The 25,750-nt window shown below is 43.3% G+C and overlaps 1 protein-coding gene across 4 annotated transcripts in view; it reads right to left on the reverse strand.

The window, feature by feature from the left end:
- Positions 1-25,750, reverse strand: part of sntg1 (syntrophin, gamma 1) — a 533,638-nt gene that overhangs the window by 440,817 nt on the left and 67,071 nt on the right. The window contains exon 1 of one of the 4 annotated variants that reach the window (XM_055634097.1): positions 6,292-6,377. The exons of the other annotated variants lie outside the window; for them this stretch is intronic. The gene's annotated coding sequence lies outside the window, so the exon portion shown is untranslated. Of the gene's footprint in view, positions 1-6,291; positions 6,378-25,750 lie in introns of those variants that run through there. 4 annotated transcript variants of the gene reach the window in all.

Raw genomic sequence — 25,750 nt, forward strand, 5'->3', positions numbered from 1 at the left:
AACCCTTACATTCTATTATAAGAAAAATTCTAGTCCATGATTGATCATCAAACAAGAATTCACAAACCATATAAACATTAACCGTTATGAACAATTACCGCACGGAACAAAGGCCATCTCGGCCCTGTCGAGGGTCTCGTGCCGGACCAATTATTCTCCCCTAAGTCCCATCTACTGGACCAAGACCCATAAACCCTCATCCTTTCCCGTCCATAGAACTACATCAATTTGCATTTGTGCCACTTGAGGGCGAGATGCAAGGGTCCATTCTTGGGACTGTTTCACTGAAACTTGACAAAAATAAAGGCTTACACTTCCAATGTGTGGAAGTAAAACGGAGGATGCTGGTGAAACGAGATAGACACAAAAAGCTGGAAGTGACCCTCAGGGCAGCGTCGGACAGGATCTCGATCTCGAGAAAAGAATAGGTGAGCTTAAGGGTCTCGACACAAGAGGGTCTGACCCGGAAACACCAGAGATGATGTCCAATGATCGTAGTGCCTAATTGGCTTCGTAAATGCCCCACCCAGATAGGAGAGGGGATGAGGGAGGAGGAGGAGAGGAGAAGGCGTTATGGGTTATGTCGATGTTGGTCGCAGAATTAGGTTGCGAGACCATGTTTCCCACACGTGTCTCATTAATGGGTAACTTAAAACATGAAGGCAGTTCAGGCTACGCGCAACGCGAGACACAAGCGGCGGAGGACAGAAGAGAGGGGTGACGAACGGTAAATACTAGGAGGAAACTATTATCACATTGAACTGTTGCATAGCCTCCGGTTTTCATTGAGAGTTTCACGCAGTACAAGGTTCGCTTTTCTCTAAATGGAACAGTCAAAGAAACATCTGAACAATTAAGCCTGGCCCAAGTCCATTGTCTTTTATTTCCACTTTTAACTCACTTGCAGATTGGCCTGTTTTGGTTCGGTCCGTTGTACCGCATGCGGGAACCTTTGTCGCTCACATCCTATAATCTGATAGATTCTATCTCCTTTCGGGGACCTTGTAAGTCCATAAAATCGAATGACCTGGCCGCAGCCACTGTCTAGTCTAATGCTCATTCCATGCAGACCAGTCTTGAGCACTAGAAGTCCTCCCCTGTTGGAAGCTATTTTTGCGGGTAACAATCTCTGTCTCTGTCTCTGAAGTAATACTCCATATGATGAGGAAGCTTCCCTGATCTTTTTATTAAGGCAAGTCTCAGAATGAAAACAGCGATGCCAATGCACTTGATTTAAAACTGCCCTTCAAAGTCCCGGCAAATTCTGTAGTCCAGAGAAGTAATGACCAGAACTTGGTTCTTGCTCTGTGAAGCCACGTAGTCCTGAAAAAAAGGGCGTCATGGTACATTCAGACCAAGCACCTGCTGTACTCCTCTAAGTGGGGCGAAGTCGATACGTGTAAGAAAGCTGGTCAAAATGTCTGGCGGAGATGTATCATATTAAAGCCGGGCTTTTCCCTTATCTGCAAGAGGCACAATGCATCGAGCTTGCTGGAGGGAAAGGGAGGGCGAAGCATATGGGGAAGGACGGTTCTTGACAAACTCTGCCACGAACGAGTGAGCAAATCATTACAAGGGAAGGTTAACAAAATGCAGCGACCAAAATGTCAGTTTGGAATACAAAACAGCTATGTTGCTAAGTAGTTAGACGGCTCGCCAACAGGTTGTGATTCAAACAAAGCAACCCCGATTTTCTTGCCATATCATATCTCTATAAATTATAAACCTCTCTGATCTTGGACGGTGTGTGTGTGAGTGTGGGTGTGTTGGTGTGTGTGTGTGTGTGTGGTGGGTGTGTGTGTGGTGGTGTGTGGTGTGTGCGTTTGGATGTAAAAACCTATCAGGTCTAAAACGGTAACTTTTAACTCTAGGATTCTGGTAAGATATTTATGTCCGTCGGGCTCCGAAGTCGCTCTTACTGAAACAACCCTGCAATGACTTTATCCCTATTTCGAGGAGAGCTTAAATCAAAATATTTCGAAAAAATCCTAAAGCCACTTATAAAAAGGATAACGTCTTGCTTTGGTTGATGACGGAGATTACGTAACAATGGATCTGCTCATGTGGGCCTGTGGCTTAACGTTCCACGCAACTGCGAGGGATGTCAAACCACCCCCCCGACACAACACTTCCCCCGTAATGGGGGTCCTGGAGCCTGGAGACGCCAGCCGGGAGAAAGGGGAAGTATTGAGTACGGGGGGAAACCAGTCTCCCCGTGACGGACCCCCCCTACCCCGGGCTATGGATTGAAGGACTACTGAAAAAACCGCAGTCTTTAGGTTGACCGCGCGCCCTGCTGCCCGCTCCCCACTCCTGCTCCGTCCCCTCCTCTCCCCGTCCTCCGCGGCCCCACTCCGGACCTCACCCCCTTCTCATCTCCCCCCTACCACCCATCCTACTCTCCCCCCTCACTCCTCCTCTTCCTCTCCTCCCCCACAGACGCGCCTGTGAGTTCGGAGTGAGCTATGAATCAGTTGGGAGGTGGGGGGGATGGGGTTAAAGGGAGCAAATGAATAGATGAAGTATAATATCAAGTCATCGGGGTTAGCCTTGTGGGGGAGCAGGGGGATAGTTATGGGTGTGACATGATGGCAATTGTGTCCCAAGTTGTGGGTTGATTAGAAATAGGTGGAGGAGGGGGGAGAAAGCAGGGAATCGCAGGAGGTAGCTTACAGGACTTAGGGTAGGAGGGGAGTGGAGCAGAAGAAATGGCAAGGGAATACAATGGAGTAAAGGTGGGTAAGTAAACGGTCATGCACGTTGTACGGAAAGAGAATGATATGAGGGATTCAGAAAATGTGAGATTGCGAACGGGCGTGGAGGGTTGGTGCAGGATTCCCAGATTTGCACGGAATTGGTAATAAGGAAGACAATGCAATGTTCACGTTTATCAAGAGGATCTGTGTGCTCTGAAAAAAAACAAAGTGGGATGAAGATGGAGGAATGAGAGATGGCGGTATGAAGAAGTGAGGAAGAGGAGTTCATTAAACATGGAAAATCCCAGAGGTCCTTGGACAGGGTAGATTCAGAACTGATGTTTCCCTTATTGGTTGGTCTAGAAGAGGGATCCATAAATATGTGTTTAGCCCTTCAGGGACACATTCATCCAGTTGGGGGCAACAATGAATCTATGCTCTTTGTCCAAGACAAATATCGGGACATTCAATTATTAGGCATATTTTCAGACAAGGGCAAGAATATATGGGAATAGTGCAGAAAGTTGGTGCTGAGTTTAAAGAATCACCCATACTTTATTAAGTGGGCAGCATAGGCAGGAGATATTGAACAATGGCTTTCTCCTTGCTGCTATGCTTATTTTTCTTACTGGTGAATTTTTACGCTATTCCCAAAAGTTAAAAGGACAATGTAAAAATGCGTTTTATGAACAATTAAATATTATTCTGAAATATTTTCATACTAGAAAACCTTTGTGTCAGACACAGAGGCCGGTATAGCTAAAGAATACATCCATATTTTAGATATTTTTTTACCATGAAATAAAAAGGGAAATTGATGCCACTTGGTTGGAATCAAAAAAGATCTTCAGCTTTATCTTTAATAAAATCCATTGCAAATCCTTTCAGTGGATATCATGAAGTTCAAAAATCAGACAAGAATCAGCAATCATAATAAATATTATGGTTACTTCCAGCATAAAAATACTGTAGCATATACACAGCAATCATTAGAATAATTGCGGGGGAGCTTCCAGTTTTAAAAATATGTAAAATATAATGGATTGCAAAAAAAGTGAAATGTAATTACATTTTAAAGGTATGATAAAGCTGTAGTTTTGTAAATGTAGCAACATATACTGGAGATTCATTCCAAAAGAGCAATTAGTATTACCAGAGGCCATTGACAAATTTAATCGCGGGGGTCGGATTTATACAATTATGCTCGGCTTAGAAATTGAAGCAAATTGGAAGGGATTAAGCTGAAATGTCCATTTTCTACTGACCACATCAGTATGCATGTACATATAAAGATAGTAAAAATGATATTAGAGTCAGAGAACATCCACAAAATGAATTACAGAAAAGTAAATTTGTGGCAAAAAAAGAGACACTGGAATGTGTTTCATTCCTGAAAGCAGTTACCAATGATGTGCAGTCAGCCTTTGGACCACCAAAATTCGCGCAGTCATTGTTCAGTTATACTACAGAGGGGAAGGAATTTGCCCAGGCAATGCATTTCAGAATTATGCTAGGTCAAGAATGAATCAGTGTCCAATGGGGCTGCGCTCCATTCCATTATTTAAGAACGGTTTGGAGGGGCAGAATCAACCCAATGCAACTGCTCAGGCCTGTCACTGTGGTGAACGGGGCTATTCGGGCCGGTGGTCACAGAAGGAGAAGTGACTCCCAGTGCAAGAGGCAAAGTACCCAGTGCAATCAGTAGGAATCCAACTGCAAACTGGTTTGTTGATGGGTAGGTCATAATGGAAATCCATGTAACCCTGGCTGAAATTTCCGGCCAGATGTCACCAAGGAATATCTTAAATTTATCACTATGGACTTCCTTAAGCCATCGTCAAAGCTTCCATTACTAAATTAAAATGATAACAATCAAAATTAGAAGCAATCATTTAACCACACGTGAGCAGGCATGATTGAGAGGAAAGAAATCAGAGAACATAGGGAAATTGTTCTGTGTCCCTGTTTTATTTTGTGCAGTACTGTGCTCCCATTGCATTCTGTTGAGCTCGAGGCCCAAGGCATTGTTTATTGACAAGCTTTCAAATGTGGAAAACAGACACAAAGGTTGTGGATCATGGAGGGAATTGAATTATTATGTAATTTTAATCAAATGAAAAAAAATTGTGTACGATCTTCAAGTCAGATGGGAAGGCGGGTCTTTCAAATGTCAAATTGGCACATTAGAGAAAGGAAGGGATGCATGGAAGCCAGTGTAGGACTTTTGAGGCTAACTAGAGGTCATGAGGATAAGTGGATAATGATCCAGGTACAAAAGAAAAGAGAATTTTTCAGAATGTGAATTGATGCTTGACCCAATACATTCCGCCGGGAGATGAATGAGGAATTGGGGGTGGTGACCATTGAAGAGAAACAATTGGTAAAAGTAAAAGTAGTAAAGGGGCCTGTCCCACTTGGCATGTGATTGCATGTCATTTGGCGCTACCAACGTAAGGAGTTCGCGCTAAGTGTATGCGCCTGAGTACGCGCTAAGACCTGCGCGTGGACGTCATTTGCGTCATACTCACCAATCAGCTGGGCAGGAGGCCCGGCCGAACTGAATTTGGGGCGTCGCACAGCATCTGGGCGATGACGTCATCACGCAACGCCACCACCCGGCAGTGACGTCATCACTAACAGATGATGTGGGTACTCGGTCAGATTAAAAAACTGTGCCTAAGCAAAGGTTGATCCCTTTCCAGTGTACAGCGCGATTCTGGTTAAGAAAAGTATGTTGTCATTATGTTTGATGTCATTGAGCATATATAATGGCCTCTGTACTTAATTATGCATATGTATAAAGGTCCTAAAGTACACAAGATTACCTGGTTGATTTCAATAATTAGGGTAAATGGGCCTTCATGCTGCACTGAATTATTGTTGTAACCATGCACAATATTCATATATGCCTGTTGTATTTGTGGATGGCTTTGTTGTACTCGTTGGAGCACTCTCACATTATAACTCAGTTGGATAGGCAGCCATCCCTGAGAGAAGGACTGGGGTGGGCGTTTCGAGTCCGAGACCCTTCATCATATCCTGACCCGAAAAGGTCCAACTCATTATCCTTCTCACCCAGAGATGCTACCTTGGTCCTGCTGAGTTTTACTCCAGCCCTTTTGTGTCTTCTTAAGCAGAAACCAGCATCAGGCATTCCTTCCTACACAGTACGCTAACTAACCACGCAGTGATCTGTGCAATTCATTGCGTACCTGCCACATTTGAAAATGAAAAATCTTACTGAGCGCGTGGGTTGACGGGTGAGGGGAGAGGTCAGGAAAGCTCGCCTTAGCTACTAGATTTTAAGGATTTTTTTAGTAGTTTGCTGATATTGCGATATATTCAGAACATTTCAGTATTCTAGTACCTGAAAATCAGTATTTTGCTGATGAAATCAGTATTTGTACGCGGTGCCATTTTGCTGAATTTCTCTCTCTCCCTCTCTCCCCACTCTCCCTCCCTCTCCCTCTCCCTCTCCCTCTTCCCCTCTCTCTCTCCCATTTTCTCCCACACACAACCAGTAAAATGACCCCCAAAAGATAAATATTTCATTAAATAAATGACTTCATACAGCTATCTTTACAATGAATGTTACCTGAAATATCTCTTTGCCTAACACTGTGTGCAAACAGCAGTGAAAAAGTGTTGGCTGCAGCCATCTTCTGCTTCAGTGAGGGAAGCTGGTCGGTGATTGGCCGTAACGCCCCTCGGAGGCAGCGTCTGATTGGCCGCTGAGTGACCAGCGCATTATGTGATTGGACACAATGCCCTTGGAGACAGCAGCTGATTGGATGGGAATTTTAAGTGAAGCAGGGCGGTGTGAATTGGACGCAACCCCCTTAGAGACAGCGGGCAATTGCCCGTTTTTTTCCCCTCATTTCAAATCGTAGTTCTGATTTTCCACACACTTTTTTAAATGCTAAAAATCAGAAGAAATTATGGAAAAATCGGACTAGTTTGCAGGTATTGCATGCATTGGCGGGTTGCCATTCCCGAATGATTTTTTATGAAATAAATGTGTATCATGCTATGTAATATATTATCCCATTTTACTTTAAACTAGAAATGTTTTAAGACACTAATTTATCATTAACCATGTCACTGAAATGACAGTAAAAATTTGCAAAGAATTGCTTGCATGTTATTTTTTAAATGGTCAGCTATTCATGTGTTTATCTTATCAGCAACTGGAGTAGGCATTAAAGAGCAACATAGCTGCCATTTTCTCCATTCAATTGATCCAAAGATCTTTCAATTACATCAACTCTTTCTATACCCTTTTCTTTCACTAACAAATGCTAACACATTTACAGGTTGCAGCCTCTTTCATATCATTGGACTAATGAGAACAAGTCAGATAAAAATGAATTATTGTTCCTCACCACACAGAGGACTAAAAGCCATCCCAAAAGAACATGTCAGTCTCATAAGGGGAAAAATTTGCATATTGTGATTTAAAATATAGCAGAGTGTCTTTAAGCTATTGAAGTGCAGATAAAAGAATGGCAAATGTGCTTATAAAACGGATCGTACCCCATCTCACTGGGTGAACATTCAATCTAACCACTATAAAGTGATTTGTATTTAAAGTGATGAAAACAAATTAGCTAAACAGCACATTTCAAAAAGGCTCCTTCTCGAAGCTAACAAGATACCATTTAACATATCAAATCTGCAGGGATATTTATCAGCACAGCAAGCTATCAGGAGCGTAATAGTTGGCTTGAAGTGGATTTTTAATAGTCTCACTTCACAATTCTGCTTAAAATAAATCCCAACAGATTAGAAACTGATTAGAACTGACTCTTGAACAATAAAATATGCAATAAAATTAACACAATTTGTCTTTGGGGATATAGGATCGCATATCATATTAGCTGGGGGGACAATGGAACATGTCTGATTTCTGGACAACAATGGCAGCTCGATCTAGGGATGATGTTTCTGCAACATTGTCAGTTCCTAGATTTTTACCAGAGGTTTTATGTGGTAAACACAAATTTAAATCTCATTGTCCTCCTCCAATTGATCTTAGAGATGCTTGCGTGGGAAATAGTTACATTGGCCCATCAAGTCCACACCGACTATCAAATCACCCTCTCACTATATTCCATGTTATCAAATTTTTGCAACCTACACATTAGGGGCAATTTACAGAAGCCAATTAACCTACTAATCTGCACAACTTTAGTGTGGGAGGAAACCGGAGCACTCATGCTCGATAAAGGCGCTGGTATGGGGGGCCATCAGTTTGAATATTGTGAGTAATTTTTTGGCACCATATCTAAGGGAGGATGTTGCTGGCTGTGGAGAGGGTCCAGAGTAGTTTTACAAGAATGGATCCCAGGAATGAGTATGGTTAACCTATGATGAGTCGTTTGTCACCAATGTGGCCTGTACTCACTGGAGTTTAGAAGAATGAGGGGGGGGACCCTCATTGAAACATACAGATATCGTGGAAAGGCTTGGATAGAGTGAATGTCGGAGAGGATGTTTCCCATTAGTGGGAAAGTCTAGAACTCCGATGTCATAGCCTCAAAATTAAAGGATGTTCTTTTAGGAAGGAGATGAGGGGACATTATTTTGTCATATGGTGGTTAACCTGTGGAATTCTTTGCCACAGAGGATGTGGGGCCATCAGTGGATTTTTAAGGCAACAATAGATAGATCTTGATTAGTACAGGTGTCAGAGGTTTAGTGGGGAGAAGCAGCAGGGGAGAATGGGGTTAGGCGGGAGTGGTCGATCAGCCATTGAATGAAATGGTGAATAGGCTGTGTTGGGGCCAAATGGGCTAATTCCCACTATTCCTTATTGACTGGGGAAATACCCCAAGGACTGGGGAGGAGGTAATTCAGCAGGTCAGGCGTATTTCTGGAGAACCATGGGGTAGGTCATGTTTTGTGGCTTGAGAATCCTTCTTCAGCCTCACCACATTTTTACATAGTGTGTACCACATCCTCCCTTTAGTCAAGGAGGAGCTATACATGCGCCATGATGTCAGTTTATGGCCCACAGTAGTAGAGGTTTATGCTGAAGAAGGTCATTGTGAGTGACAGGGAATGCAGTTTAAAGAAAATTGACTGTGACTGCAAGTGAAGTTCAGGATTTCAGTACATGGGGCAATCTATCAGTGGGTCATTATGGAGTTCATATTTACACCCCTTAATAAACAAACCTCATGCTGGCAAGTCCCGTTCAAAGGCCCCCCCACAACTGCTCCTGCTCCTCTCCATCCAAATTTTACACTGTCATTAGTTGTGGTAGCATAGTGCTAAATGTATGGGGATCGCTGGTCTGCGCAGACTCCGTGGGCCGAAGGGCCGATTCTGTATCTCCACGTCTCTAAAGTTGGTAGATAAGTTAGTAGAAAAGAGTTTTGTGCTCAAAAAATATGCAAGGCTGGTTCCAAAGCTACATGATGCCTGACATCTTGAGCCTCATTTGCAACAGAGTATTGAATGGATTACCAATGCATAGAATATTACGTGAGCCTCCAGGTCCAACACGACTTGTCTTTCCTGGCAAGGAACACGTTTCCAATTATTTACGAGTACATCAGGTGATCAATGTGAAAAAAATTGATCAGGGTATAAATCAATGAATTTAATTGAAACAAATGAAAAAATGGAGTGTGTTTTTACAGTTCATTCTAAAGGGAGTAAACATTGTATTTTGCAACAAATGGAAAGTCTAGACACGTGAAAATCAATTGAAAATAATTACAAATTTTCAAGTGATTTTTAGAAAAATGCCACAAACTGGGATAACACTGGGTCATACTGCATCTCTGGTAGAAAAATAGTTGACTTTTAGCTTTGAGACCTTTCTTCCTTGTTGGAATACCAATTCTCCAGCTAATATACAGCCTACTTCAAGGAACTGCTTTCAAGCCCTAGAAATGAAAATTAGTTAAATTTCCTGATCAAACTCGGATAAATACAATCACAGTCCGGAAAAGCCACATATTATTTTTCTCCAGAGATAGACGCCTGACCGCTGATTTGATTCCAGCTTTTTTGTGTCTATCTTCGGTATAAACCAGCATCTGCAGTTCCTTCCTAGGATTTTTGAATAAATTTTGGCCTTCGAGCGAGAAAGGAGAAAGTGACATCAATTCACAATTTGTGCAATTTGGCATCCGGAGCTGGAATTGTCTAACCCAGTGTGGAGGAACGAGACCTTCCTCCATTTGTACATTGACCAACTGGGTGGTACCAATCAATGGCTGTCTCACCAACAGTCTATCTGTCCCTTTCCTTCTTTGGTGTTTTAATAGCATGTGTTAAATGTATGTTTTTTGTGTTCTTTAGCTTGTTTTATGTGGGAGTGCTGGGAGATACTTTTTCTAATCTCTTATCGCGAGAGAGATCGATTTTTTTTTTCCGTATTGTATCTCCATCCGCATAGCGGCCTAAGTTCGACCGCGAGGTGGCGGCAGCTTTGATCGCACCGACGGATGGTTCGACTGCCCTGACCGTGGGTGAATAAAGAGGAAGAAGAATGGACTTTTTTGCCTTCCATCACAGTGAGGAATCCACTGTGGTGGATGTTTATGGTAACTTTTATGTAGTTGTATGCTTCTTTTTTCATATGGCTCTATGGCAATCCACACATCACTGTACCTTAATTGGTACGTGATAATAAATGACCTTTGATACCTTTGAATGGATGTAGGAAACTAACAAGCAAATCTGCATTTGCTGCTTCCACACTGTGAAGGACTGATCCTGAGCTCAGAGCATTCAGAATTGCCCCTTTGTGCCTTCATAGTGGAAATAATTTTAGAGAAATGGAGTACTTGTGATGTTGGATATATCCTTTTCAGTACAGCATTAATTGCATGCAAAGGCAGAGTAAAGACCATCTACTGAATACATTGATCGAAGGTACACTCAAAACATAATCTGAAATTGTATGTTTAAAGAGACCACTTTTAGACTGCACTAAATAGAGGTGGATATCACTTAACAATTTATATGGATTATATGTCACATACTTGCTCGTGGTTTATTTATTTTTGACATTTGAAGGGTTAAAACTGCACTGTGCATAGATCTTCAGGAGATGAGCTGTTAGAAAATAAAACAAGGCTTGAAACACAATTTTTTTTTCCTATTGGCTCATGCTTCGAGTTCTGCACCTTGAATTGAGCATCGTGTGGGATGATGCTCATGAGATACAAACTTGTAACATGCTTTTTTCACACCAGCTGCCATTGAAAATGCCTGCTGCTGTCAAATCCAGGCAGATTAAGTCATCCTCTGTTCAACCAGAATGCCAATGTTTGCATCCTTCATCTGTCTTCTCTTTACCCTTTCATACTTCTGAATTATTTTGGCATCCCAAAGTTTAAAATGGCAGATACATACTTGAATGTCCAATAACAACTGTCAAACTCAACCTATTTATATATTTTTATGGTTAATTTATATTGCTGTGTCTCAGTATGGTAAATGGGATTAGACAACCATATCTTCCAAATTAACCAGTTCTTGTTATCCTCCACAGTTCCCCCATCTTGAACACTTCAGAAGGGAACCCACAATGTCAATGTTCCACTCAACTTGCTTCGTAAGATGTGGTGTATCTTCACTTTCAAAAAGCCTTTGACAAGGTCCACACAAGAGATCATTGTGCAAAATTAGAGCACATGGCATTGGGGGTAGGGTATTGAAATGGATAGAGAACTGGTTGGCAGACGGAAAGCAAAGAGTAGGAATTAACGGGTCCTTTCTAGAATGGCAGGCAGTGACTAGTGGGGTGCCGCAAGGCTGGGACCCCCAGTTATTTACAATATATATAATTTAATTTGAATTGAATACATTTTATTAGCCAAGTATGTATACATACAAGAAATTTACATTGGTGCTTTGCTTGCAAGTAACAACATGATATACAGTAAACAATTAAGAATAAAACATTATAATTTAAACACGTGAAGAATTAAATAAAATGCCAAAGCAAAAGGAGGCTACAGAGTTTAAGAGGGAACTGCAGCTGCTGGAGAATCGAAGGTTACACAAAAAAGCTGGAGAAACTCAGGGGGTGCAGCAGCATCTATGGAGCGAAGAAAAAGGGTTTCGGCCCGAAGAAGGGTCTGAAGAAGGTTTTCGACCCGAAACGTTGCCTATTTCCTTCGCTCCATAGATGCTGCTGCACCCGCTGAGTTTCTCCAGCTTTTTTGTGTAACCCAGGAGGCTACAGACTTTTTGTGTGTTGAGGTTAGAGCTACTGTTTGTGGAAAAAAAGCTGTATTTATGTCAGGCTGTGGCAGCTTTGACAGTCCGGAGTCACTTTCCAGAGGGAAGTGCTTCAGAGAGATTGTGGCCAGAGTGAGACGGGTCAGAGATGGTCTTGCCCGCTCTTTTCCTGGCCCTTGCAGTGTACAGTTCGTCAATGGGTGGAAGGTTGCAGCCAATAACGTTCTCGGCAGATCGAACGATGCTCTGCATCTCTGGATGCCATGCTTGGTGGCTGAGCCAAACCAGATCATGATTATGGCACGCAATGTCCAGAATAAGCCCACATCCAGTGAAAAAACATTGATAGAAGATACACTTAACACATGATGGGAACCTGTGTTAAAAGAGACCACTTTTAGTCTGCACTAAATAGAGGTTGATATCACTAACAATGAATGGATTATATATCAACACAGCTGGCTCCAGGTTTATTTCTTCTTGACATTTGAAGGTTAATGCGTAGATTGTCAGGACATGAGCTGTGAGAAAATAAAACAAGGCTTGAAATGCATTTTTTTTAAATTGGCTTATGTCTCAAGTTCTGCACCTTGAATTGAGCATCATGTGGGATAATGTACATGAGATACAAACTAGTAACATGGTTTTCACACCTGCTGACATTCAATTGCCTGCTGTTCTTAAATTATGGCAGATTAACAGCAGGGAACCGTTGGAGCGAGTGGAGGAGTGTCAGGGCTGTGAGTATATAAATCGAGCGCGGGGCTTGCTTTCACAGAGGCCCGGGAACCATTGGAGCGAGTGGAGGAGGGTCAGGGCTGTGAGTATATAAATAGAGCGTGGGGCTTGCTTTTACAGAGGCCCGGGAACCGTGGGAGCGAGTGGAGGAGGGTCAGGGCTGTGAGTATATAAATCGAGCGCGGGGCTTGCTTTTACAAAGGCCCGGGAACCGTTGGAGCGAGTGGAGGAGGGTCAGGGTTTACCGAAATCTGTAGCATTCCACACTTCATAGGGAGGGTTCTGGTGGTAGCCGCTGATTGGTGGAAGCAGACTAGAGGAAGCAGCTGATTGGGTGCAACCTCAGGTTAGCATTTCTGCTTTCTGGTTAAAGGTACAATGCTTTAGTAAAGGTACAGTGAGTCAAGGGTACAGTGGACTAAAGGTACAGTGCTTTAGTAAAGGTACAGTGAGCCAAGGGTACAGTGGACTAATGGTACAGTGCTTTAGTAAAGGTACAGTGAGCCAAGGGTACAGTGGACTAAAGGTACAGTGCTTTAGTAAAGGTACAGTGAGCTAAGGGTACAGTGCTTTAGTAAAGGTATAGTGCTTGTTGTTTATATAATAAAGGTGCAGTTTTAAAGGTCAAGAGGGAGCAGCTGTTTGCGAGTTCAGATACCTGCTGATTTCTCCCAGCAGTTTCTATTGTATTATACTTGTATCGGATCCAGGGTAGGCGGGAGAATGACAGCCAGAGCAGTGTACTGTTCGGGATGTCAGATGTGGGAGGTCATGGAGTCGGATAGCCCTCCAGACGTCCACATCTGCACCAGGTGCATCGAGATGGAGCTCCTAAGGGACCGTATTAGGATCCTGGAGCAGCAGCTCGATGACCTCTGTCTGGTCAGGGGAGAGTGAGGAGGTCATAGAGGGAGTTATAGGGAGGTGGTCACTCCAAAACCACGATAGAGAGACATGTGGGTCACGCTAAGGAAGGGCAAGGGGCAGAGGCAGGACGAGTGAGTACTCCAATGTCGGTAAACCTTGCAAATAAGTACTCCTGTTTGAGTATGGATGGGGGTGACAGCCTGCTCGGGGGGTAGCGACAGCGGAACGGGCCTCCAGCACAGAGACCGGCCCTGTTGCTCCGAAAGGTAGGGACAAAAAGAAGATGGCAATAGTAATTGGGGACTCCATTGTTAGGGGGTCGGATAGGCGATTCTGTGGACGCAGTCGGGAGACCAGGATGGTTGTCTGCCTCCCTGGTGCCAAGGTCTCGGACGTGTCTCAACGCGTCCAAGATATCCTGAAATCAGAGGGAGAGGAGCCTGAGGTCATGGTACATATAGGTACCAATGAGATAGGTAAAAAAAGGGAAGAGGTACTGGAGGGAGGATTTAGGGAGTTGGGAGGAGAGTTAAGGAAAAGGACCAAAAAGGTAACAATCTCAGGATTACTGCCTGTGCCACGCGACAGTGAGAGTAGGAATGGAGCGAGGTGGAGGATAAATGCGTGGCTGAAAGACTGGTGCAGAGGGCAGGGATTCAAGTTTCTGGATCATTGGGTCTTCTTTTGGGGAAGGTAGGACCTGTACAGAAAGGATGGGTTGCAATTGAACCCGAGGGGGACCAATATCCTGGCGGGGAAATTTGCAAAAGCTACTGGGGAGACTTTAAACTAGAATGGTTGGGGCGAGGGACTCAAATAGAGAAAGCTAGTAGACAGAATGGGAGGCAGGAAGCAGAAAAGGGAAGCACTCAGACACAAGAGGAGAAATAAAAAAAAGGAAATAAACAGAGAATAAGAGGCAGGGGGTTTCTTAAATGTGCATATTTTAATGCTAGGAGCATTGTAAGAAAGGTGGATGAGCTTAGAGCCTGGATTGACACCTGGAAGTATGATGTTGTGGCGATCAGTGAAACATGGTTGCAGGAGGGCTGTGATTGGAAACTAAATATTCCAGGTGTGATAGAATTGGAGGGGCAAGAGGTGGAGGTGTTGCATTGCTATTCAGGGAAGATATTACAGCAGTGCTTTGGCAGGATAGATTAGAGGGCTCGTCTAGGGAGGCTATTTGGGTGGAACTGAGAAATGGGAAAGGTGTAGCAACACCTATAGGGGTGTATTATAGACCGCCAAATGGGGAACGAGAATTGGAAGAGCAAATATGTAAGGAGATAGCAGATATTAGTAATAAGCACAAGGTAGTGATTGTGGGAGATTTCAACTTTCCACACATAGACTGGGAAATACATTCTGTAAATGGGGCTGGATGGTTTGGAGTTTGTAAAATGTGTGCAGGATAGTTTTTTTTGCAGCAATACATAGAGGTACCTACTAGAGGAGGGGCAGTGCTGGACCTCCTGTTAGGAAATGGGATGGGACAGGTGGCGGAGGTATGCATTGGGGAGCACCCGGGTCCAGTGATCACAATACCATTAGTTTCAATATAATTATGGAGAGGGTCAGAACTGGACCTAGGGTTGAGATTTTTGTTTGGAGAAAGGCTAACTTGATGAGATGCGAAATGAATTAAAAGGAGTGAACTGAGACATTTGGTTTTATGGTAAAGATATATTAGATAAATGAAGCACCTTTAGAGGGGACATTTTAAGAGTACAGATTCTTTATGTTCCTGCACGGTAGAAAGGAAACAGTAAAAATTGGAAAGAGCCCTGGTTTTCAAGGGAAATTGGACATCTTGTTCGGAAAAAGAGGGAGATCTACAATAATTATAGGCAGCATGAAGTAAATGAGGTGCTTGAGGAGTATAAGGAATGTAAAAAGAATCTTAAGAAAGAAATTAGAAAAGCTAAAAGAAGATATGAGGTTGCTTTGACAAGTAACGTGAAAGTAAATCCAAAGGGTTTCTACAGCTATATTAATAGCAAAAGTATAACGAGGGATAAAATTGGTCCATTGCAGAGACAGAGTGGACAGCTATCTGCAGAGCCAAAAGAGATGGGGGAGATATTGAACAATTTCTTTTCTTCGGTATTCACCAAGGAGAAGGATATTGAATTATGTGAGGTAAGGGAAACTAGTAGAGTAGCTATGGATACTATGAGTTTCAAAGTAAAAGAAGTACTGACACTTTTGAAAAATATAAAAGTGGATAAGTCTCCAGGCCCTGACAGGATATTCCCTAGGACATTGAGGGAAGTTAGTGTAGAAATAGCCGGGGCTATGACAGAAATATTTCAAATGTCATTAGAAACGGGAATAGTCCCCGAGGATTGGCGTACTGCGCATGTTGTTCCATTGTTTAAAAAGGGTTCTAAGAGTAAACCTAGCAATTATAGACCTGTTAGTTTGACTTCAGTGGTGGGCAAATTAATGGAAAAGATACTTAGAGATAATATATATATAAGCATCTGGATAAACAGGGTCTGATTAGGAACAGTCAACATGGATTTGTGCCTGGAAGGTCATGTTTGACTAATCTTCTTGAATTTTTTGAAGAGGTTACTAGGGAAATTGACAAGGGTAAAGCAGTGGATGTTTTCTATATGGACTTTAGTAAGGCCTTTGACAAGGTTCCTCATGGAAGGTTGGTTAAGAAGGTTCAATTGTTGGGTATAAATGCAGGAATAGCAAGATGGATTCAACAGTGGCTGAATGGGAGAAGCCAGAGGGTAATGGTGGATGGTTGTTTGTCGGGTTGGAGGCAGGTGACTAGTGGGGTGCCTCAGGGATCTGTGTTGGGTCCTTTGTTGTTTGTCATGTACATCAATGATCTGGATGAAGGTGTGGTAAATTGGATTAGTAAGTATGCAGATGATACCAAGATAGGGGGTGTTGTGGATAATGAAGAGGATTTCCAAAGTCTACAGAGTGATTTAGGCCATTTGGAAGAACGGGCTGAAAGATGGCAGATGGAGTTTAATTCTGATAAATGTGAGGTGCTACACCTTGGCAGGACAAATCAAAATAGGACGTACATGGTAAATGGTAGGGTATTGAAGAATACAGTTGAACAGAGGGATCTGGGAATAACCGTGCATAGTTCCTTGAAGGTGGAATCTCATATAGATAGGGTGGTAAAGAATGCTTTTGGTATGCTAGCCTTTATAAATCAGAGCATTGAGTATAGAAGCTGGGATGTAATGTTACAATTGTACAAGGCATTGGTGAGACCAAATCTGGAGTATGGTGTACAATTTTGGTCGCCCAATTATAGGAAGGATGTCAACAAAATAGAGAGAGTACAGAGGAGATTTACTAGAATGTTGCCTGGGGTTTCAACAACTAAGTTACAGAGAAAGGTTGAATAAGTTAGGTCTTTATTCTCTGGAGTGCAGAAGGTTAAGGGGGGACTTGATAGAGGTCTTTAAAATGATGAGAGGGATAGACAGAGTTGATGTGGACAAGCTTTTCTCTTTGAGAATAGGGAAGATTCAAACAAGAGGACATGACTTCAGAATTAAGGGACAGAAATTTAGGGGTAACATGAGGGGGGAACTTCTTTACTCAGAGAGTGGTAGCGGTGTGGAATGAGCTTCCAGTAAAAGTGGTGGAGGCAGGTTTGTTGGTATCATTTAAAAATAAATTGGATAGGCATATGGATGAGAAGGGAATGGAGGGTTATGGTATGAGTGCAGGCAGGGGGGACTAAGGGAAAAAAAGTTGTTTGGCACGGACTTGTAGGCCCCGATGGCCTGTTTCCGTGCTGTAATTGTTATATGTTAAATGTTATATGTTATAAGTCATCCCCTGTTCAACCAGAATGCCAGTGTTTCCCTCCTCCATCTGTTTTTCCTTTACCCTTTCATATTTCAGATTTATTTAGGCATCCAAAAGTTTCATCTGACAGACATACACTTGAATGTCCAGTCACAACTTTCTCAAATGCCTCACTCCTATCATGAAAACTTCGAAGAATTCAGTCAAATTACTCAAAGACAATCTGTTCAGCAAACCGAAAAGCTATGCTTCCTTTCATTTGTTAATATTTTATCAGATTGCTGATTAATCTTGTCGTGAATTAATGTCGCAGTTTCCACATTATCAATTTCGATCCAGTTAGTCAGCACTTGGTGGATTAATCCTTTTATTCAATTAGAGGAATAGCTCATATCTTCCTCGAATCTACTGGCATCAGTCACGCATCTTTACATTTTCTATCTTCACAAGCCTTTCTTCATTGTTTTGAGTATCAAGCAATTTTTTTGCCTCCACAGTTTTACCTCTTCTAATTTTTCTACCGCTGCTTCCCTTTTACTGTGATGCTGACAGGATCACAAATTCACAGTGCAACTCAACAGGAATCCACCATTCAGTCCACCTACTAAGCCAACTACTTGAGGTGACAAAGAGTCTTAAAGTTAAAAAAAAAACACTGACTCTGCCAAGTATTCCCAACGTTTTCAGCTTTCAGTTTAACAATGCTGACAGCAAGGGAGAGGGCCACATTTAGCAGACTCTTTATACATCCTGCTTTTCCATAAACGTAATTTGGCAATCCAGTGATACTTGATTGATTAATTGATTGATTCTTTATCACAAACTGCCATCCTGGTGACACAGCTGGCGTCCTACGGTGCCATCATTGCAACCTGAAGCTCAATGCTCTTAAGACAGTGGAATTGATAGAAGCATTTAGGAGAGCTTCCCCTCCCCTCACACCACTCACCATCAACAACACCACAGTCACATCTGTGGAGTATTTTAGGTTCCTGGGAACCATCATCTCCGAGGACCCTTAAGTGGGGGGCCACCATCGACTCCACAGTCGAAAAGGCAAAATAGAGTATGTACTTCCTGTGGCACAATCTGCCACAGGCAATGATGATACAATTCTATACGGCCATCGTAGAGTCTGTCCTCACCTTCTCCGTCATGGTCTGGTTTGGCTCAGCTACCAAGCACAACATCCGGAGACTAGCGTATCGGGCCGATCAGCTGATAAAGTTATTGGCTGCAACCTTCCCTCCATTGACAAACTGGTACATTGCAAGGGCCCAGGAAGTGAGTGGGTAAGATCATCTCTGACCCCTATCACCCTGGCCACAAACTCTTTGAATTACTTCCCTCTGGAAGGCGACTCCGGACTGTCAAACCTGCCACAGCCAGACATAAAACAACTTTATTTGATTATTGAGCTCTACTCAATAACCAAAAATCTGTTGCCTCCTTTTGCTCTGGTATTTTATTTAATTCACATGTTTAGCAATGATGTTTTATTATTAATGTTTAATGTTTTATGTATCATTCCTAACTGTCACTGTATGTCATGTTGTCACTTGCGGACGGAGCATCAAGGCAAATTCCTTGTATGTGAATACTAGACCAATAAACATTCATTCATTCATTCATTCATTCATTTATCACATGTGACATGTCACTGTTTTGCATACTATACACAAAGTATGTAAAGAGCCGTCACATACTGCATTGGGTGCTGACAAGGTTACAAAGTGTTCAATGTAGTCCCCAATGAGCCTTCTTAGTTCTGAGTGCCTCTCCCCTATGCCGGGTCCCTCTTTGTTCTCAGCAGCCCCCGCACACTGGGGCCATCTTTGTTCTCGGCAGCCCCTCCCCACGCCGGGTTGCTCCTTGTTCTCGATGGTGCATTCTCGACTGACCTCCAGCACCCACCAAGGGCCCGGTCTCCTGCACCTCATACACTGTACTTTTAGTTTTGCTTGGGTGGCTTACAACGCAGCGGTATGAACAATAAATTCTCTAATAATTACACATAACTTCATCTCATACTCCTCTGCCTCCCCCTTCCCTAGTCGTTTTACCCATTCCACAGTTCTCCACGTTGTTTCTCTCGAGATCACACCTTCCCAGGCCAACAATGGACCAATTCGTAGGTGGCGCTGCAGTGGCTGCACCTGTCAGCAGCGCGTTAGTCTTTTCAATTTTTAGTATGTTTTAAAGTATGTTTTAAAGTTTGTTTTAATGTTCCTTGGTGTGTCTTGTGTGAGGGGTGGTGTGGGGGGTTAGGGAGAAACCGCTTCGGTCGCCTCCTCCACGGAGAGGCAACTTTTTCCAGGTCGCCTCCCCCGTGGCCTAACAACGAGGATCGGCGCGGCCTTTTCCGGAGACGCGCCCGGGGGCTTCAGCGGCGGGCGCAGCGTGGACTCTCGGCTTGGAGCGGGCGAGCCCTCGCTGGGGCTCGCTGGAGGGGAGCGCTCCGTTTCGCTGGCCCGCGGAAGCCGGCAGCCTGAAGCCGGCAGTCTGCAGAGCTCCAGATGGCGTGGCGTCCGCAGCCGGGGATCCCTTGTGGGGGACCCGGGGGAAGAAGAAGCCATCACGGCCGGCCCGCGGCCAACTACTACCGTGGGTGCGGCATGGACTTACCATCACCCCTGTAGGGGAGCTTCGACCATCGGCCCTGCAGTCGGCGGTGCTTCTGGCTGCGGCGCGGCGGGAACCTTAAATCTTCGATTGCCGGCCTGCGGCCTACACCAGCCTGAAGCCACGGTCTCCGGTGGGGAAGAGCCGATCCTGGACTTACCTTGACTTTGACTTTGTCCCTTACCATCTGGACGCCCGCAGCAACGGCTGCGGAGGGTGGAGGTCCCGACCACGAGGGAAAATGGAGGACTGGCCAAGTTCTGTGCCTTCCACCACAGTGATGAATGCTGTGGTGGATGTTTGTGTTAAATTTCTATTGTGGTTGTGTGTTCTTTATTATTGTACCGCTGCTGACAACCCAAATTCCACCGACCCTGGTTGTGTGGCAAATAAATTCTATTCAAATTCTATTCAACCAGGTAACATCCTGCCTAAGGTCATTTGTGGCTGGCCCCGATTGGTCTGGGTATTTTCTTATCTCTAACTCTACATCTTCTCTCCCCTCCACCCACCCTCTACTTTCAATCTGATACAATTTCAATTGTAATTCAATCATAATGATGCCAGTGGATTTGAGGAATGAACATGTTATGTCTCCAATTGCATGGAAGGATTATCGTTTTTCTTGCTGCCGGATACACTGAGTTACCCCAGCACTTTGTGCCCATCTTTAATCCAATGACACTGCTGGTTATAAGCCAATGCTTAATGCCACCACTCCATACCATCCTGACTGTCTTCCCCTCCAGCAGTTGAACAGTAGCAGGGTAAACAAGGGCCCCTGACTGACCTGCAGCAAACACACAACTCCCGGGGCTTCAGTTGGATCATATACAATTAAGACAACAGTTAAGACAGTCTTTAAAAGCTTGTGTGGGGATGATGAGTAACATGGGCTTTGTGTGATCCATAAAGTTGTAAACATTTTTGTATCTGTGTGTATGTGGAAGCTGAGAACTTGCATTGTTCAGTGGCATGATATCTGTTTGCCTCTAGTTTAGAGATATAGTATGGAAACAGGCCCTTCAGTCAGTATCCGCGATCACTCATACACGAGTTCTATCCTACCCACTAGAGACAATTAACGGAAGTTTATTAACTTACAAACCTGCATGCCTTTTGAATGTGGGGGAATACCAGAGTACTCAGAGCAAACCCCATAGAGTCACAGGGAGAATGTATATAATCTGCATAGACAACCCCCATGGTCAGGATCAAACCCCAGTCTCTGGTGCTGTTAGGTAGCTATTCTACCGCTACCCAATTTTTATTTTTGTGTGAGGAGAGAGACCAGATATGTGTTAATGGAGGGCTGCAGAGATTGTTTAATGCTCTTCAATGAGCTATTGCCAAATAAATCTGGCTGCAGCAAATTGACAAAATCATTACTATTAACCACATCAGCAGAGTGACCTCCATCATTATGTTTGATCAAAGTCTTAAACTCAGTGTGGTATCCTACCCCAAGTCCTTGGCCTGCTGTTTTCAAAAGAACATGGGAAATTATGACATTGTTTGCTGCAGCGAGCAGGGCATTAGCTGCCTCCTAATAGCAAGCATGGACAATAGACCAAATGTTATAGAATATCTCCTGTGGAAGAAGCTGATAGCAATGGTTGAAAATTGCAGTGATGTGAATTATCTTCCAATTTTAGGTCTAAGCAACATGCAAGGAAGACACCCAGCATGGATAACTACAGAACAGTCGAGTTATCGTGCAACCACAAAGTATTCAGACCCCTTCACTTTTTCCACATTTTGTTACGTTACAGCATTTTTTTTAATGGATTAAATTCTTTTTTTTTATCATCAATCTACACACGATACCCCAGAATGAAGAAGCGAAAACAGCTGTTTAAACATTTTTGCAAAGTAATTAAAAATAAATAACTGAAATATCACATTTACATAAGTATTCAGACCTTGTGCTATGACATTCAAAATTGAGCTTAGGTGCATCCCGTTTCCATTGATTATCCTTGAGATGTTTCTATAACTTGATTGGTGTCTACCAGTGGTAAATTAAATTGATTGTACATGATTTAGAAAGGCACACGCCTGGTTATATAAGGTCCCACAGTTGACAGTGCATGTCAGAGTAAAAACCAAGCCATGAAGATGAAGTGATTGTCCGTAGACCTCCGAGACAGGATTGTGTTGCGACATAGATCTGGGAAAGGGTATGAAACTATTTCTGCAGTATTGTAGGTTCTAAAGAGCACAGTGGCCTCTGTTATTCTTAAATGGAAGAACTTTGATACCACCAGGACTCGTCAAGGAGCTGGCTGCCCAGCTAAACTGAGCAATTGAGGGAGAAAGGCCTTGGTCAGGAGGTGACCAAGAACCTGATGGTCATTCTGACAGAGCTCCAGGGTTGCTCTGTGGAGATGGGAGAACCTTCCAGAAGGACAACTATATGCGCAGTACTCCACCAATCAGGCCTTTATGGTAGAGTGGCCAGACAGAAGCCACTCCTCAGTAAAACGCACATGACAGCCCGCATAGAGTTTGCCAAAAGGCACCTAAATAAGATTCTCTGGTCTGATGAAACTCTTTGGTCTGAATGCCAAGTGTCACGTCTGGAGGAAACCAGGCACTGCTCATCACCTTGCCAATACCTATGGTGAAGCATGGTGGTGGCAGCATCATGCTGTGGGGATGTTTTTCAGTGGCAGGAACTGGGATAGTAGTCAGGATCGAGGGAAAGATGAACGGAGCAAAGTACAGAGAGATCCTTGATGAAAACTTGCTCCAGAGAGTTTTGGACCTTAGACTGGGGCGAGGTTCACCTTCAAACATGACAACGACCCTAAGCACACAGCCACAACAACGCAGGAGTGGCTTTGTGACAAGTCTGTGAATATCCTTGAGTTGCCAAGCCAGAGCCCGATCAAACACCTCTGTTTCAGATCTGAAAATAGCTGTGCATCGACGCTCCCCATCCAAACTGACAGAGCTTGAGAGGATCTGCAGAGAAGAATGGGAAAAATTACCCAAATACAGGTGTGCCAAGCTTGTAGCGTCATACCCAAGAAGACTTGAGGCTGTAATCGCTGCCAAAGGTGCCTCAACAAAGTACTGAGAAAAGGGTCTGAATACTTATGTAAAACGGTCTGAATACTTGTGTAAAAGTGATATTTCAGTTATTTATTTTTAATTACTTTGCAAAAATTTCTAAACACCAGTTTCCGCTTTCGTATTATGGAGTATTGTGTGTAGATTGATGATAAAAAAAAATAATTTAATCCATTTTTTAGAATAAGGCTAGAATGTAAACAAAATGTAGAAAAAGTGAAGGGGTCTGAATACTTCCGTATGTGTTCACAGGTGAATAGCAGGTGATCTTTAAAGTAAAGATAGTTTGGGTATAAGTTAGGCACTATGGGAAAGAGGGACCAAACCACACATAGCTCCTTGGATATTGAGGTCAATAGAAAGTAAAATGAAACAGTAAAACAATACAAAACGATAGAAATGTATTTATCCCAGGGGGGGAAATTAATTTCCCAAGTCATTAAAAAACACAAACTACACGATACATGTATCATGTGGCTTTGTGACTAACATTAATTGTGAGGTAATAATAAAAGTCAGGAGTGTTTAATTGTCATCTGTACAGACAATCCAACAGTAACATCCTTACTTGCTCCAATGTAACGGCCTGTAAGCACAATACACATAGGTAATATATAATCAACAAATATTCAATAAATTAATAACCCTAATGTGAGAGAAACAGGTGAATTGATCATGGGGGAAAAAGGACATGGCAGACCAATTGAATAACTACTTTGGTTCTGTCTTCACTAAGGAAGACATAAATAATCTGCCGTAAATAGCAGGGGACCGGGGGTCAAATGAGATGGAGGAACTGAGTGAAGTCCAGGTTAGCCGGGAAGTGGTGTTAGGTAAATTGTATGGAACAAAGGCCGATAAATCCCCAGGGCCAGATAGGCTGCATCCCAGAGTACTTAAGGAAGTAGCCGCAGAAATAGTGGATGCATTAGTGATCATTTTTCAAAACTCTTTAAATTCTGGAGTAGTTCCTGAGGATTGGAGGGTAGCTAATGTAACCCCACTTTTTAAAAAGGGAGGGAGAGAAAAAATGGGGAATTACAGACCAGTAAGTCTGACATCCGTAGTGGGGAAACTGCTAGTTATTAAAGATGGGATAGCAGCACATTTGGAAAGTGATGAAATCACTGGACAAAGTCAGCATGGATTTATGAAAGGTAAATCATGCCTGACGAATCTTATAGAATTTTTCGAGGATGCAACTAGTAGAGTGGATAAGGGAGAACCAGTGGATGTGTTATATCTGGACTTTCAGAAGGCTTTCGACAAGGTCCCACATAAGAGATTAGTATGCAAACTTAAAGCAAACGGTATTGGGGGTTCAGTATTGATGTGGATAGAGAACTGGCTGGCAGACAGGAAGCAAAGAGTAGGAGTAAACAAGTCCTTTACACAATGGCAGGCAGTGACTAGTGGGGTACCGCAAGACTCAGTGCTGGGACCCCAGCTATTTACAATATATATTAATGATTTGGACGAGGGAATTGAATGCAACAGCTCCAAGTTTGCGGATGACACAAAGCTGGGGGGCAGCGTTAGCTGTGAGGAGGATGCTAGGAGGCTACAAGGTGACTTGGATAGGCTGGGTAAGTGGGCAAATGCATGGCAGATGCAGTATAGTGTGGATACATGTGAGGTTAAACACTTTGGCGCCAAAAACAGGAAAGTAGACTATTATCTGAATGGTAGCCGATTAGGAAAAGGTGAGATGCAATGATACCTGGGTATCATGGTACACCAGTCTTTGAAAGTAGGCATGCAGGTGTAGCAGGTTGTGAAGAAAGCGAATGGTGTGTTAATAAAAGGTTTTGAGTATAGGAGCAGGGAGGTTCTACTGCAGTTGTACAGGGTCTTGGTGAGACCACACCTGGAGTATTGCATACAGTTTTGGTCTCCTAATCTGAGGAAACCCATTCTTGTCATAGAGGGAGTACAGAGAAGGTTCACCAGACGGATTCCTGGGATGGCACGACTTTCATATGAAGAAAGACTGGATAGACTCGGCTTTTACTTGCTAGAATTTAGAAGATTGAGGGGGGATCTTATAGAAACTTACAAAATTCTTAAGGGGTTGGACAGGCTAGATGCAGGAAGATTGTTCCCGATGTTGGGAAAGTCCAGAACAAGGGGTCACAGTTTAAGGATAAGGGGGAAACCTTTTAGGACCGAGATGAGAAAAATATTTTTCACACAGAGAGTGGTGAATCTCTGGAATTCTCTGCCACAGAAGGTAGTTGAGGCCAGATCATTGGCTATATTTAAGAGGGTGTTAGATGTGGCCCTTGTGGCTAAAGGGATCAGGGGGTATGGAGAGAAGGTAGGTACAGGATACTGAGTTGGAAGATCAGCCGTGATCATATTGAATGGCGGTGCAGGCTCGAAGGGCCGAATGGCCTACTCCTGCACCTAATTTCTATGTTTCTATGTTTCTATCAGTGCACGAAATTCCGGTCTGTGGTGCAATTAAGGCCAGTCCATAGTTCACGGTTGAGGTTAGCGTTGTGTAGTGTTGAAGAAGCATTCTTAATGTTGAAGATTGAAGAATTGTAACTCTTATACCCATGGGTGCAAGGACGTCCAAAAGTGTAGGTGGTCAGCTTAATCAAGGGTGGGATAGAATTTAGAAATAATAACCTCTATTATTGGTTGCTGTCATGTTTGCTTCTGGATTAATTAGTGGAACCCAGCCTAGAGTTGATAGAGCCATTTTACATTTATTGAGATGAGGGTGTTGGTGAAGGAAATCTGCTTGATTT

This window comes from Leucoraja erinacea, chromosome 4, assembly GCF_028641065.1.
Source record: "Leucoraja erinacea ecotype New England chromosome 4, Leri_hhj_1, whole genome shotgun sequence".
NCBI lineage: Eukaryota > Metazoa > Chordata > Chondrichthyes > Rajiformes > Rajidae > Leucoraja > Leucoraja erinaceus.